This window comes from Cervus canadensis, chromosome X (genome assembly GCF_019320065.1).
Source record: "Cervus canadensis isolate Bull #8, Minnesota chromosome X, ASM1932006v1, whole genome shotgun sequence".
Taxonomy (NCBI): domain Eukaryota; kingdom Metazoa; phylum Chordata; class Mammalia; order Artiodactyla; family Cervidae; genus Cervus; species Cervus canadensis.
The window spans coordinates 31013027-31029773 of record NC_057419.1 but is presented as its reverse complement, the minus strand read 5'-3'; the positions used below and the strand labels follow the sequence as shown (position 1 = coordinate 31029773).

The 16747-nt window shown below is 36.0% G+C and overlaps 1 pseudogene; it reads left to right on the top strand.

Moving 5' to 3' along the window:
• Nucleotides 1–3540: 3540 nt before the first annotated feature.
• LOC122435503 lies at nt 3541–4587 on the top strand (annotated as a pseudogene).
• Nucleotides 4588–16747: the final 12160 nt, after the last annotated feature.

Sequence of the window (16747 nt, the reverse complement as noted above, 5' to 3'; positions counted from 1 at the left end):
CTCACTCCAGTATTGTGGCTTGGAGAATTCCATGAACTCTATAGTCCATGGGGTCGCAAAGATTTGGCCATGACTGAGTGACTTTCACCCACTTTACGTTCCTAGTGTAAAGAAATAACACACATTTCAAAACAAAGAATTTTAAGCAGACTTTATACACACTTATTATTTGAGACTTGGAAATATTCATTCTGTTAAAAAACAAACAAAAATAAAAACAAGAAAACAAAACAAACAAACAAAAAAAAAACTGCATTTGTCCTGGAATTTCCCTTTTGCTGTAACAGTTTATTGTCAAGTTTAGTGTTCTACACTCTGGCATTTGTTTGTTTCTGAAGGTTTGAAGTAGTAGAGAATTTCAGAAAAGTGTGATTTTCTTCTTAGAAGTTCCTAGAAAATTAAAAATTGTTCTGTAGTTGGAGACAAGAGACCTTGGTCTAGCACTTGCTGCTAATTTTCTTTTCAAATTTGAAAATTTTAATCTCCTTGTTTTTGGCCTTAGTTTTCTCATCTATAAGAAGTGTTGAGATCAGAAGATCTCAATGGCTTTTAATAGTTCTAATAGTCTAGGAATCTGCAATTAACTTAGAAACCAAACTATTTTCAGAGAATTATATGAGAAGTACGATGTCTAAAAAAATAAAATAAATTCAAACTCTCTAAAATGTCATTTAAAAGGTGCTTCTCATGTTACCAGGATGTTATTGATACTTTTATTCTTTATTTATTGTTTCTCCATTAACGAAATTTTAAAATAAATTATGTGTTAAAATACCAAAAGATATTTGAATGTTGGCATACTTATGACACCTGGTGGTCAAGTCAAACATCACAGCTAAATTCAAATTCTCTAGACACTCATTTCTATCCTCTGGGTAAGACATTTTGCCCCTGATTCATCCATTCATCCTGTACTATTCAGTCATTCACTCAATAAACACTTAGTGGATCTCTAATAGGTACAAGACAATTACTAGACACTTTATTATGGAAGGAAGGAAGAAACAAGAGAACGCATTTTTGATATGTCTGTGGTAGATTGCAGGCTATTCAAAGGAACAGAATTAACTGCTTGGAAAGGCAAATAATCGCAGCATGCTAGTGTGTTAAGTGCACTAAAAAATTATCAAAACTAGAGATACTCTGAGGTTGTAGTGATCTGTGGTTTGGAGAGGTCAGGAAAAGCTTTCTTGGAGGAAATGAGCCTTGCCTTTTTTGGGGCCTCAGTTTTCCTTTTTGTGAAATACTGGTAATATTTTATTGTTGCACAGGATTGCTGTGAAAGATCTATTGAAAGTGTATATAAAGTATAGCACCTTGTCCAAAGTAGGTATTCAGCGATTGTTAACAATTATTATAACAAACTCAAAGTTGATCAGGGAAGAGTTCATGTATATTAACTGTTCCTTAAGTTTTATTTCAAGAATAATTTTGTTCTACTTCATATGATTTTTTATTAGTTGAACACAACTGAGGGTGCGTATGCACGCGTGCACACACACACACACACACACTCCCCACACCACACATAGAGAACATAAGATTAATTATTTTAGTTAGTTCAGTGAATAAACAAACAACGAAAAAGATAGGATTGGCCCTAGCTACAGTTTGTTAAACTAACTGGTCGATTAAGCAAAACAGTCAACTCAGTGGTGGGGGGCAGGGAACAACAGCACATTTAAAGTAGCTGTTTACTGGAATGAACTGATTGTTTGATTGCAATTAACAGTCAGTGTGTAAACACAATTTATCAGAGAGCCCCATATAGTCAACACAAATGAACCAAATAGGTTGTTTGGCACTGTATGAACCATGCATGGGTGGACTGATTTTTACATTTTTTTTTCATTCATTTTTATTAGTTGGGGGCTAACCACTCTATAACATTGCAGTGGGTCTTGTCATACATTGACATGAATCAACCATGGTTTTACATGTATTCCCCATTCCGATCCCCTCTCTCACCTCCCTCTCTACCCGCTCCCTCTGGGTCTTCCCAGTGCACCAGGCCCGAGCACTTGTCTCATGCATCCAACCTGGGCTGGTGATCTGTTTCACCCTAGATAATATACATGTTTCGATGCTGTTCTCTCGAAACATTCCACCCTCGCCTTCTCCATTTTTTATTTGGTTGTGTTTAGGCACTGTCCTTGACCCTATATTGCTTTCAATAGCTAATGTTAAGTCTGTCTTATTTTCATTTTAATTTTATAAATGGGAAGCAAACTAACTGCTTTTGCAAGTGATGAAAGTCACAAGAGAGTATTAAGAACCCATCTATCCTTTTGCTCTGCAATCAAATGCATGTTATATTTCCTAAAAAAATAAAACATTTGGGTTCTTAAACTGTCATTTTCATGGGTAAAGTAAGTTGTATTGTAGTCACTTTTGACTAAAAGTAAAATGTTCTGATCCAAAGCCAAGTACAATAACTATTTCATATTTGGGATGGATATTTAACTTGGATAAGGGAAGATTTGAGAAATGACAGAATTGTTATCTTTAGATATTTCAAGAGTTTCATGCATAACAGGAAGTAGAATTTATTTATTTATTTAGTTTTGGTAGGCAAAACTGGTTGAAATGCCAGGGATGTGGATTTTTGGCTTACTAGAGGGACGGGTTTCTAACAATTATGATTGCTAAAAATTTAACTGTCCACATTAATAACTTTTTCACTGAACTTGCCCTAAGAGCCGAGGTAGAGGCAATCCCTTTTGCTACACCAGATATCCTTTAGTCCTTCACATACTCTGATAGTTGCTTGCAGTGGTTGCAAGGATAGTCTCAATAAACATGAATGTCTGAAGCTACTGTAATTTTATTAACAAACACAGATCTCTAAAGTTACTGAAGCTTCAAGAAAGTGCAAAGTGATATAAACAGAGCTAATTGTGCTCTTAGCCAAATTCTGAAGGAGACAATGGTTATCTGAGTTGCACTATTTTTTCCAAACCCTTATCTTTCCAAGGCCTAGTGACCAGCCAGCTCTTTACCAGGCCTTTATCCCATGTTTCATTCCTAAATGTTCATAGACTCATTTCAGCAGTCATCTAATCCCTGGTAAGGTTGCCATTCAAAATAGGTTAATGATAGGGAAAGCTAGATCTCAAATTTTGACAATACAGGTAGAATTGTAAAACTGAATGTAAAACAAGAATCTTAAAATATATGTTTAGGGACTATTTGTCAGTGAAGACTTGCTTGTTGGTTATCTCTGAAAGCTTGATTACTTCTTCTTTTGACTACTAAGGAAAAAACCTGACTGAGGCTATTGCCAATATAGTGATTTCTTTGATTCTCCAAAATATCTTTGACAGTACTGTTATCCAGTTGTAGATTAGCAAGCTATTTTCAGTTTACATAGAAAAGATCTTTTGAATTTATGGAGGTTCACACTTGGATACCTCTTTGCTAGACAAGTTTATTTGTATACCCAAACATGGACTGATATGCCCTTGACTACATTTATAGGCTATTTTCTGCAGAAATACTCATTCTGATGCTTTCCCTAAGGAAGGAACACAAATCCTCAAGATGGGAAGCAACAGCACAAACAGTACAAGAGCAAAGTGCACTGATCTTCAAATGTTATTTCAGTACTCCCTTTATGCAGCTACTTACATCCTAAGATTTATCCTTAGTCTATGGGCCAACAGTATAGCCTTGTGGTTCTGTGTCACTTCATCAGCAAGAATAATAAAGCCATTATTTTCATGATCAACTTCTCTGTGGCTAATTGTGCTCATGTGCTGTCCTTATCCCTCTGGATTTACTATTAAATCAGCCACCATTGGCCTTTCCAGAGGACCCTTTGCTTTCTGTACTTTTACCTGAAGTATCTCAATATCTATGCCAGCATTTGTTTCTTGACATGTAACAGCCTTCAGAGATACTTCTTTCTCCTCAAGCCCTTCAGGACCAGAGGTTGGAATAGGTATGATCTGGGCATCAGTGCTGCCATCTGAGTGATGATGGGGACTGCCTGTTTGCTATTTCAAATTTTGAGAAATGTTGGATTAGACAACAACACTGAACCCTTTGAGCCCTGACTTGCTGATTTAGGGCTTCAATACATTAACATAGCATCTACTATTGACATGATAACTGTAGTTGAACTTGGAGAGTTTGCATTCTCTGTTGTAATCGTTACTTATTGTACAGGGAGAACAGGAAAACTTTTACAAGAATTCCAAGTTCCCCCTCAAAATGCCAGAGGAAAAAAGGCTTTGTGGATGGTCCTGATGTGTGTGGTAGAATTCATTGTGTGTTTCACACCTTACTACTTCAACTTCCCATTCTTTATGGTAGTGAAGCAATAAAGTCTTTTAAAACTTCTCCTTTATTAAGAGCACTCTATGTTTCCATATCATTTCCCTGTCTCTTGCAAATCTAAATTGCTGTTTTGATCCAGTTGTGTATTATTTTAAGATCTCAGAATTTTCTGATGGGTTTTCAGAAAGTGGTAGTTTGGTTCTTCAGTCATGTGTGAAATGAAACGATGGTGCTTTGGAAATTCAGCATAGGAAAGAAGGTTTTAAAACTATCTTTCTTGAATTTTGGGATGCTTCCAAAGTAATGTAATAAAAGAATTACTTAGGATAATCTATGTGCTCTATTAATTTATCTATGTCACCTTGAAGATCTTTCTTTAAAAAAAGTGCTATGTGCCTCAACAAAACATAGCTCTCTTCCATTCATCCTCAAAATGATCATTCTGAAAAAACAAAATAATAATGCCTATATTTTCTGTCAAAATGGAAGCATTGTTTTATGGCACATATATATGAGAAAATATCTTTCTTTACAGAAAAGGATAAATAAATGATTAATTGTACACCTGTTCCTCAATAATGGGTCCAAAATTTTCACCTTCTCTTTAAGAAGGAAAATGCAAATTGAAAACAGATGGACATAGATGAATTGTCTACACATTTAAAAATGCACAGGAGAGCAATGCAATCCTAGCTTTATCAAAACATATACAGAGGTGGAGTGGCCAAGGTGACAGAGTAGGAAGACCCTGATCTCACCTTCTTCCACAAGCATGCCACAATTACAAATACTTACAGGTCAATTATTGATGAGAACAACCTGAACACTAAAGAAAAGATATTTTACAACTAAAGATGTAAAGAAGGAGCCACAAGATGGAAAGGAGGAGTGGACACACAGTATATTCAAGAGTCATATCTCTAGGTAAGTAACCCCCAAACAGGAGAATAATTGCAATTGCAGAGATTATCCACACGAATAAGGGTCCAAGCCCCACACTGGGCTCCCCAAGCCAGAGACCCTGCACTAGAAAGATAAGCCTCTATAACATTTGGCTTTCAAGGCCAGTGGGGCTTACTTTCAGGAAAACTTATGTGCTGAGGGAAATAGAGACTCTCCTGTTAAAGGGCACACACAAAATCTCACAAGCTCTGAGACCCAGGACACAAGTAACAATTTGAAAGGAACTTGGTAACCCAAGTTATTTCACTTGCTGATCTTGGAAAGTCTCCCAGAGGAGGCAATTGGGACTCACTCTAGGGCCATAAACAGTGGCGACAGACATTTTTGGACCTGTTGTCCTGTTGTGGGTGAGGCTAGGTTTTGTGTGTTGTGGTGAACAGGGCTGGTTCCAAGGGATCTCAGGGGTGTCCTGATGTAGGACCCACATCAGCAGTGTTGAAAACACCATTTTGAGATCCTTTCTGTAGCAGACTGATCGATGTAGGACTCCCCCCTTAGCTCCCTTGAAACTTGCCCTACTCACCACAACACCCAAAACCCAGCCTCACCCCCAACAGGACAACAGGTCAGTGAAGTCAAGACCTCAGAGCTAGAGTACTCAGTATCAAGCTCGGCCTACCAGTGGGCCAGAACTAGCCCTGGGGTACAGCCTTACTCCTCAGCAGTGGGAATTAGGCCTAGGATGATTGGGCCCTAGCCCTTCTCACGTGTGGGTGGACATCAATTCTGGGACCCTTGCACACTGCACCCAGAGACCCCAGGACCTGGTGGGCCAGAACTAGCCCCAGAACTCTTTTGTTCATAGCTCTATCTACTATTGGGTGGATACCAACTCTAGGACTCCATCCCACAGCCAGAGACTCCAGGTCTTAGCTCTGCACATAATGTGCTGGTAGTATTTCTGGGGATCAAAACTTACCCACCAGTGGGAAGGCACCAACATTAGGATACTCAGAGCACCAGATCCACCCATGAGGAGGTTGACACCAGCCCCAGGACAGCTTCAGCTTCTCAACCACCTGCCTTTGGCCATGGCCCAGCCCAACAGCAGGTGGATACTAGATCTGGGATCCCAACTCTGCAGTCAACTAACTTATGACATGACCCCATATACCAGTGAATTAGCACCAGTTTTGGGACTCCCCTGGTCATGCAGCTAGCCATGGATGGACCCTGCCCCACATACTAGAAGCCAACTAGACTAGGAGATAGCCATGCTTACAAGTTTCTACAGTTGTCAGCTTATCATAGCAGAAAGACCCACATAACCCATAAAGGGGCCACTCCAAAAGCATGTAGCTTTGGTAACAAGAAGGAAGTATGCTGCTAAGCCCCATAGCATGTCTCCTACATAAAGCCATTTCTCTAAGATAAGGAAATATAAACAGCTTACCAAATACATAGAAATGAAAACAAATTAAACAAAATAAAGTGACATAAGAATATGTTCCAAATGAAGGAACAAGGGAAAAAAAATCCCAGAAGAAGAACTAATTGAATTGGAGATAAGCAATCTACCCAATAAAGCATTCCTAGCTATAATCTTAAAATGCTCAAAGAACTCAGGACAAAAAAACAGTTGAACACAGAACAGTAAAAAAGAGTAAGACAATATAAAGAGGAGCTGAACAGAGATAAATAATGCAGTAACAATTAAATGACACACTTATATGAATCAACAGTAGATTAGATAATATACTTAGAGATAGATCAGCAAACTGGAAGACATAGTAGAGGAAATTATTTTAGCCAAACAGAAAAAAGAAAATAATAAAAATATGGGAATAATTTAAAGATGGCATAGGGTTGAGATATGGTTATATATATATATATATAACCATATATATGTATATGGTTATACATATATATAACTCATGATAAGCACAACTGAAAATCTATAATAGATGCAGAACACCAAAAAACTGAAAAAAATCCAAACATAACACTGAAGATAGTTACCAAATCAAAAGGGCAGATAGCAAAAGTGAAATAAAGGAACACAAAGGAATATGCCTATCAGGAATTACTTTAAAAATAAATGGACTTTACTCTCCAATTAAAAGAGAAGAGTGGCTGAATGGATATAAAAATAAAGTCCATATATTGGGCTAAACAAAGAGTTCCCTTGGAGCCTCAAAAAACTTTTTGGCCAACTCAATATATGCTACTTATAAGAGATTCACCTAGGTTTTCAAGACACACATGAACTGAAAATGAGAAAATGAAAAACCATATGCCATGAAAGTGGAAATGGAAAGAAAACAGATGTAGCAATACTTCTATCAAACAAAACAGACCTTAAAACAAACAATATAATAAGACAAAGAAGGAAATTACATAATGATAAAGGGATATATACAATAAGAACATATAACACTTGTAAATACATATGTGCCAAGCATAAGTACATAAATACCTAAAGCAAATATTAGCAGACATAAAACAAGAAATTGACAATAACATGATAAACATAGGAAACTTTAACATCCCACCTCCACCAATGGACAGATCATCCAGACAGAAAAGCAATAAACACTGGCCTTAAAAATGACAGAGTAGAACAGCAAGAGAATAGAAATTCTTTTCAAGTGCACATGAAACATTCTCCAGGACAGATCACATGCTAGATGACAAAACAAGTCTTGGTAAATTTGAGAAAATTGAAAGCACATCAACCATATTTTCTAACCACCATGCTATGAGACTAGACTAGAAATCAACTACATGGAAATAAACTGCAAAAATCACAAACATGTGAAGGCTTAAACAATGTGCAACTAAACAATCAATGGATCACTGAAGATCTCAAAGAGGAGATAAAAAATACATGGAGATAAGTGCAAACGAAAACACAATGATCCCAAATCTATGAGATTCAGGCAAAAGCTCTTTTGAGGGGGTAGTTTATAAAAGTGCAAGCTTTTCTCAGGAAACAAACAAACAACAAATCTCAAATTAAACCACCTAACCTTACACCTATAGGAACTAGGAAAAGAAGCACAGACAAAATCCAGTTAGTAGAAGGAAATAAATTATAAAGATCAGAGTTGAGCTAATTTAAATAGAGACAAAAATAATACAAAAGGTCAATAAAACGAAGAACTATTTCTTTGAAAAGAAAAATCAAATCAATAAAATTTTAGTCAGACTCATCAAGAAAAAAGAGAGAGGACCCAAATCGATAAAATGAGAAATGTAAAAGAAGTGCAAATGATACCAAAGAAATACAAAGAATCATAAGAGCTTACTATTAACTATATACCAATAAAATGGACATCATAGAAGTGTACAAATTCCTAGAAATGTACAATCTTACAAGACTAAAAAAGGAAAAAATAGAAAATATGAACAGAACAATTATCAATAAGGAAATTGAATCAGTAATTAAAAATAACTGTCATCAGAAGTCCAGGAACCTTTGTCTTCATGAGTGAATTCTCCTAAACACATAGAAAAAGTTAATATCTACTTTTCTCAAACTAGTCAATAAATTTGCAGAGGAAGGATTGCTTTTGAACCCATTCTAAGAAGCCAACATCACTCTTGTTACCAAAACCAGATAAGGATATCACCCAAAAAAGAAAATTACAGACCAATATCACTAATGAACATAGATGCAAAAAATCTCTACAAAATATTAGCACACCAAATCCAGCAATATATTAAATAGGCCATACATCATGATCAAGTGGGATTTATTCCAGGAAGAGAAGATAGCTCAATATCTGCAAAATAAAATGATATATCACATTAAGAAATTGAAAAATAAAAATCATATGATCATTTCAACAGATGCAAAATAAGCTTTTGACAAGATTGAATAACCATTTATGATAAAAAGCTCTCCAGAAAGTGGGCATAGACAGAACATATACAATATGATAAGTATGTATGTGAAAGCCTACAGCTGACATTATATTCAATGGTGAAAAGCTGAAAGTATTTCTTTTAAGATCAGGAACAAGACAACAATGCCCACACTTACCACTTCTATTTGACATAATATTGAAAGTCCTAGCTACAGGAATCAGGAATCCAAATTGGAAAGGAAGAAGTAAAACTGTTACAGTTTACAGGTGACATGATACTCTATACAAAAAATTCTAAACATGTCATCAAGAAAACTACTAGAACTCATGAAAGAATTCTCTAAAGTATAAACTACAAGATTAATACACAGGAATCTTGCATTTCTATGCACTAAAAAGGAATTATTAAGAAAAAAAAGAAAGCAATCTTATTTACTATGATGTGTAAAAGAATAAAATATATAGGGAAAATCTAATTAAAATAGGCAAAAGGTCTGTACTCCGAAAGCTATAGCTCATTGATGAAAGAAACTGAGGAGGACACAAATAGGTGCAAAGATATACCATGCTCATGGATAGGAAACGTCAATATTGTTAAAATGACCATACTACCCAAGCCGATCTACAAATTCAATGTAATCTCTATCAAATAACAATGTCCTTTTCACAGAATTAGAACAAATATTTCAAAAATATGTATGGAACACAAAATATCCTGAATGGCCAAAAGTTTCCTGCTCCCTGATTTCAAACTGTACTATAAAGCTATACTATATTAAACTATAAATCAAAATGCTATGATATAGACACATACATCGATGGTAGAGAATAGAGAGCCCATAAATAAACTCACACTTATATGGGGCAATTAATCTATGACAAAGGAGGTATAAATATGCATTGGGAAAGGATCACTTTTCAGGGAAAACAGGACAGTTACATGAAAAACAAACAAATGGGGCTACTTTTTCACACAATATACACAAATAAACCCCAATTGGATTAAATACTTAAATATAAGACCTGAAACCATAATACTTCTGGAAGAAAGCATAGGAGTATTCTGTGAAATCTGTATTAGCAAGATTTTTTTTTTATATGTCTCCTCAGGCAACGGAAACAATAGAAAAAATAAATTCAACTATATCAAACTAAACAAACAAACAAACAAACAAAAAACAACTTTTGAACAGCAAAGGAAACTATCAATGAAATGAAAAGGCTATATAGTGAATGGGGGGAGATATTTGTAAGTGGTGTATCTAGTAATAGATTCATATCCAAGATATACAAATCACCATCAAAAAACTAAACAGTTGGATTAAAAAATGGGCAGAGGACCTGAAAATACGTTTTCACAAAGGCAACATACAGATGACCAAAGACACATTAAAAGATGCTCAACATCACTAATCATCAGAGAAATACAAATAAAAACTAAAATGAGATATCACCTCACACCTGTCAAATGGAAAGTATCAAGAATTACAAAAATAAAAGTTTTGGCAAACATTTGGAGAAAAGTGTACCCTTGTGCACTGTTAGTTGGAATTTAAATTAACACACTCACTATGGAAAAAAAAACATAGAAATTTCTCAGATGTAAAAATAGAAACTATCCTACAATCCAGCAATTCCACTCCTGGATATTTATCCTAACAAAACAAATACAATAATTAGATATGATATATGCACTCCTATTTCTTGCAAAATTATTTGCAATAGCCATTATAAGGAAGCAAACCAAGTGCCCATCAATAAATGAATGAATATTGAAGATGTGGTACATATATGCAATTTAACGTTATTTAGTTATAAAAAGAATGAAATCTTACTATTCACAACTACATGAGAGGACCTAGAAAATATTTTGTTAAGTAAAAGAATTAAGCCAGAGATAGATAGTACCGTGTAATTTCACTTATATGTGAAATCTAAAAAAAAAAAAAAAAAAAATGGACCAACACAACAAAACGGAAACAGAGACATAGATAAAGAGACTAAACAGGTGGTTGCCGGATTTAATGGAGATGGAAGGAGGAGAGAAATAGTTGAGTGAGACTAAGAAGTACAGAATTCCAATTATGAAATAAATGAATCACAGGTATGAAAGGTACAATGTGGCAAATAGTAGTTGTATAGTATCATTGTCTGGTGACAGATGGTAACTAAACTTACCATGGCGGTTATTTTGAAATGTACAGAAATATCAAGTGACCATGTTGTGTAACATGACCTACATATAATATTGTAGGTCAGTTATACTTCAGAAACAAAGAATCAAACAAAGTCAAAGCATAGAAAGAGAGATGAGATTTGTGGTTACCAGAGTCATAGAGTGGTGGCAGAGGGTATTGGTTTAAGTCAGTCAAAAGATACATATCTCCTTCTATAAGATAAATACTACTATATCTTATAAAGTAGAGGCTTTATAAAGCAGTAGCCACCTGGGGCTTTCCAGGTTGCTCAGAGGTAAAAAATCTATCTCCAATGCAGGAGACACAAGAATTGCTCTGGAACAGGAAGATACCCTGGAGTAAAGGAATGGCAACCCACTCCAGTATTTTTGCCTGGAAAACTCCATGGAAAAGGGAGCCTGTTGGGCTACAGTCCATTGACTCACAAAGAAGACAAGACTGAGCACATGAACCACAGGTAGGTAATGTACAACATGATAAATATAATTAGCACCAGGGTACATTATATATGAAAAATTTTGAGATTAAATCTTGAGTTCTCACCACAAGGCAAAATACTGTTTCTATTTCTTTGGCTTTGTATCTGTTCGAGATGGTGGGTGTTCACTAAACTCATTGTGATAAACATATCATGATATATGTAACTCAAATCATTTTTCTGTAGACCATAACTTTATACAGTGCTGTATGTCAATTACATCTCAATAAAACTGGAAGAAAAAAGAAAATAAGACATTGACCTCTGTCTTACAAGTACATGTATCAAGTATTCTCAAAAGTCTACAGTGGCTCAGATGGTAAAAAATCAGCCTGAAACGTGGGAGACCTGGGTTCGATCCCTGGGTTGGGAAGATTCCTCTGGAGAAGGGACCTGCTACCCATTCCAGTATTCTGGCCTCAAGAATTGCAAGGACAGAGGAGCCTGGCAGGCTATAGTCCATGGGGTCACAAAGAGTAGGACATGACTGAGTGACTTTAACTTTCACTTTCAGACAGTAGTTAGGCTTCCCTGGTGGCTCAGACAGTAAAGAATCTGCCTGCAATGCGGGAGACCTGGATTCAATCCCTGGGTTGGGACTTGCTGACAAAGGTCTCTATAGCCAAAGGTATACTTTTTCCAGTAGTCAGGTATGGATGGGAGAGTTGGACCATAAAGAAAGCTGAGAGCTGAAGAACTGATGCTATTGAACTGTGGTGTTGGAGAAGACTCTTGAGAGTCCCTTAGACTGCAAGGAGATCAAACCAGTCAATTCTAAAGGAAATCAATCCCAAATATTCATTGGAGGGACTCATGCTGAGGCTGAAGCTCCAATAATTTGGCTACATGATGCAAAGTGCCAACTCACTGGAAAGACCCTGAAGCTGGAAAAGATAGGAAGCAGGAAAAGAACAAAACGACAGAGGGTGAGGTGATTTGATGGCATCACTGACTCAATGGATATGAGTTTGAGCAAGCTCCAGGAGATGGTGAAGGACAGGGAAGCTTTGGTGAGCTGCAGTCCATGGGGTTGCAAATAGTTGGCCATGAGTGAATGAGTGAACAACAAAGACAGTTTTCAGGAGAGTAGTGCCCAAGAGTATAAAAAAAGATAACAAAATATTATTCCACCTTTTGTTTCTCTCAAGCTAAAAAAGGAAGGATCCAAAAATTTGATATGTTGCTTCCATGCTCTGGCCATTTTAAACAGTGGTACAATCAATATTGGGGTGTGTGAGTGCCAAGCCACTTCAGTTGTGTCTGGTGCTTTACAACACTATGGATTACAGCCTGCCAGGCTCCTCTGTCCATGGGATTCTCTAGGCAATAATACTGGAATGAGTTGCCATGCCCTCCTCTAGGGGAGCTTCCAGACCCAGGTATTGAGCCTGCATCTCTTATTCTCTTGCATTGGCAGGCGGGTTCTTTACTACTAGCACCAACTGAGAAGCCCAAATACTGGGGTACATGTATCTTTTTCATTCATGGTTTTCTCAGGGTATATGCCTAGTAGTGGGACTGCTGTGTCACATGGTATTTTTATTAATAATTTTTAAAGGAATATCCATATTATTCTCCATAGTGGCTGTATCATTTTATATTCTCACCAACAGTGCAAGAAGTTTCCCTTTTATCTACATCCTCTCCAGCATTTATTGTTTGTGGAATTTTTGATGATGGCCATTCTGACTGGTGTGAGGTGATATCTTATTGTACTTTTGACTTGCATTTCTCTATTATTGAGTGATGAGCATCTTTTCATGTGTTTCTTGGCCATCTGTTTGTCTTTGGAGAAATGTCTGTTTAGGTGATCTGTCCATTTTTGATTGGGTTGCTTGTTTTTTCTAGTAGTGGAGTTGTGTGAACTGCTTGTATATTGTGGAGATTAATCCTTTGTCAGTCATTTCATTTGCAATTATTTTCTCCCATTCTGAGGGTTATCCTTTCACCTTGTTTATAGTTTCCTTTGCTATGCAAATGGTTTTAAGTTAAATTAGCTGAAAGTTTAATTACTTGCTTATTTTTGTTTTTATTTCTATTACTCTAGGAGGTGTGTTAAAGAGGATCTTACTGTGATTTAGGTCAGAGAGTTTCATCTATGTTTTCCTCTGATACATTTATCATTTCTGGTCATACATTTAGATCTTCAATCCATTTTGAGTTTGTTTTTGTGTATGGTGTTAGGAAGTGTTCTAATTTTATTCTTTTACATGTAGCTGCCCACTTTTCACAGCACCACTTATTGAAAGGCTGTCTTTCCTCCATTGTATATTTTTGCATTCTTTGTCAAAGATAAGGTGCCCATAGGTGTGTGGGTTTAACTCTGGGGTTTCTATCTTGTTCCATTGATCTATATTTCTGTTTTTGTGCCAGTACCATGCTGTCTTAATGATTGTAGCATTGTAGTATAGTCTGAAGTCAGGAGGTTGATTCTTCTAGCTCCATTCTTTCTCAAGATTGCTTTGACTATTCGAGATCTTGCTTTTCCATACAAATTGTGAAACTGTTTGTTTACTTCTGTGAAACATGCCATTGGTAATTTGATAAGGATTACATTTAATCTGTAGATTGATTTGGTTAGTATAGTAATTTTCACAATATTGACTCATCCAATTGAAGAGCATGATATATCTCTTCATCTATTTGTGTCATCTGCCATTTCATTCATCATTGTCTTATAGTTTTCTGTATACAGGTCTTTGTCTACTTTGGTAGGTTTAATCTTAGTTGTTTTATTCTTTTGTTACAAAGGTGAATGTGATTGCCTCCTTAATTCCTCTTTCTGATTTTTCATGTTAGTGTATAGGAAAGTAAGTGATATTTATGTACTAACTTTGCATCCTGCAACTTTACTAAATTCATTCATTAGCTCTACTAATTTTCTAGTGCCATCTTTAGGATTTTCTATGTATAATATCAAGTTACCTGCAGACAGTGAGAGATTTATTTCTTCTTTCCATATGGATTCCTTTTGTTTCTTTTTCTTCTCTGATTGCTGTGACTAGTATTTTTAAAACTATAATGAATAATAGTGGCTAGAGTGGACACCCTGATCCTAGAGGAAATGCTTTCAATTTTTCACCACTGAGGGTGCAATTTGCTATGAGTTTGTTCCATATGGCCTTTACCATGTTGTGGTAGGTTCATTCCATGGCCATTTTCTGGAGGATTTCTTTCTTTCTTTTTTTTTTTTTTTAATATCACAAATGGGTGTTGAATTTTATCAAAACAATTTTTGTGCATCTATTAAAATTATCATATGGCTTTTATCTTTCAAATTGTTTATATGGCATATCGCATTGATTGATTTACATATATGGAGGAATCCTTTCATCCCTGGGATAAATCCCACTTGATCATGTTGTATAATCCTTTTAATGTCCTGTTAGATTCAGTTTGTTAGTATTTTGTTGAAGACTTTGCATCTATGTTCATCAGTGATATTGGCCTGTAGTTTTCTTTTTTTTTTTGTAATATCTTTGTCTGGCTTTGATATCAGGGTAATGAAGCAATGTACAATGAGTTTTGGGAGTGCTCCTCCATCTTTAATTTTTGGATGAGTCTAAGAAGGATAGCTGCTACTTATTTTATAAATGTCTGATTGAATTTGCCTGTGAAGCCATCTAGCCTTGGGGTTTGGTTTGTTGGAAAATTTTTGATCACTGTTTCAAATTTGGTGCTTGTGATTCATCTGTTCATGATTTTTATTTCTTCCTTGATCAGTTTTGGAAGGTTGTACTTTTCTAAGATATTGCCAATTTCTTTCAGGTTGTACATTTTATTGGCATACAGTTTTTCATGGTTCCATGAAAAAGGAGTATGTCAAGATGTATATTGTCATCTTGCTTATTTAACCTATATGCAGAGTACATCATGCAAAATGCCAGGCTGGATGAAGCACAAGCTAGAATCAAGATTGCAGGAAGAGATATCAATAACCTCAGATATGCAGATAACACCACCCTCATGGCAGAAAGTGAAGAAGAACTAAAGAGCCTCTTGAAAGTGAAAGAAGAGAGTGAAAAAGCTGGTTTAAAACTCAACATTCAGAAAACTAAGATCATGACATCTGATCCCATCACTTCATGGCGAATAGATGGAGAAACAATGGAAACAGTGACAGACTTTATTTTCTTGGGCTCCAAAATCACCACAGATGGTGACTGCAGTCATGAAATTAAAAGAGGCTTGCTCCTTGGAAGAAAAGCTATTACAAATCTCCACAGCATATTAAAAAGCAGAGACATGACTTTACCAACAAAGATCTGTCTAGTCACACCTATGGTTTTTCCAGTAGTCATATATGGATGTGAGAGTTGGACTATAAAGAAAGCTGAGCACCAAAGAATTGGTGATTTGAACTGTGGTGTTGGCAAAGACTCAGACTGCAAGAAGATCAAGCCAGTCAATCATAAAAGAAATCATCCCTGAATATTCATTGGAAGGACTGATGCTGAAGCTGAAGCTCCAATAATTTTGCCACCTGATGCAAGGAACTGATTCATTGGAAAAGACCCCCATGCTGGGAAAGATTGAAGGCAGGAGGAGAAGGGAATGACAGAGGATGAGATGGTTGGCTGGCATCACTGACTTGATGGATATGAGTTGGAGGAAGCTCCAGGAGTTGGTGATGGACAGGGAAGCCTGGTGTCCTGCAGTCCATTGGGCTGCAAAAGGTCAGACACAACTGAGTAACTGAACTGAACTGAGTCTCTTATGATTCTATTTCTGTGTTGTTTGTTTTAATTTATTTTTCATTTCTAATTTTATTGATTTGAAACTTCCTTTTTTTTTCTTGATGAGTATGATTGCTAATTTTGTTTATGTTGAACCTGATTTTAGTTTTATTGAGCTTTGCTATTATTTCCTTTACTTTTTAGAATTTATTTCTTCTCCAATTTTTATAATTACTTTTCTTCTCCTAACCTTGAGGGGTTTTTATTATTCTTTTTCCAGTTGCTTTAGGTGTAAGGTTAGGTGATTTATTTGATGTTTTTCTCATTTCTTGACGTAGACTTGTA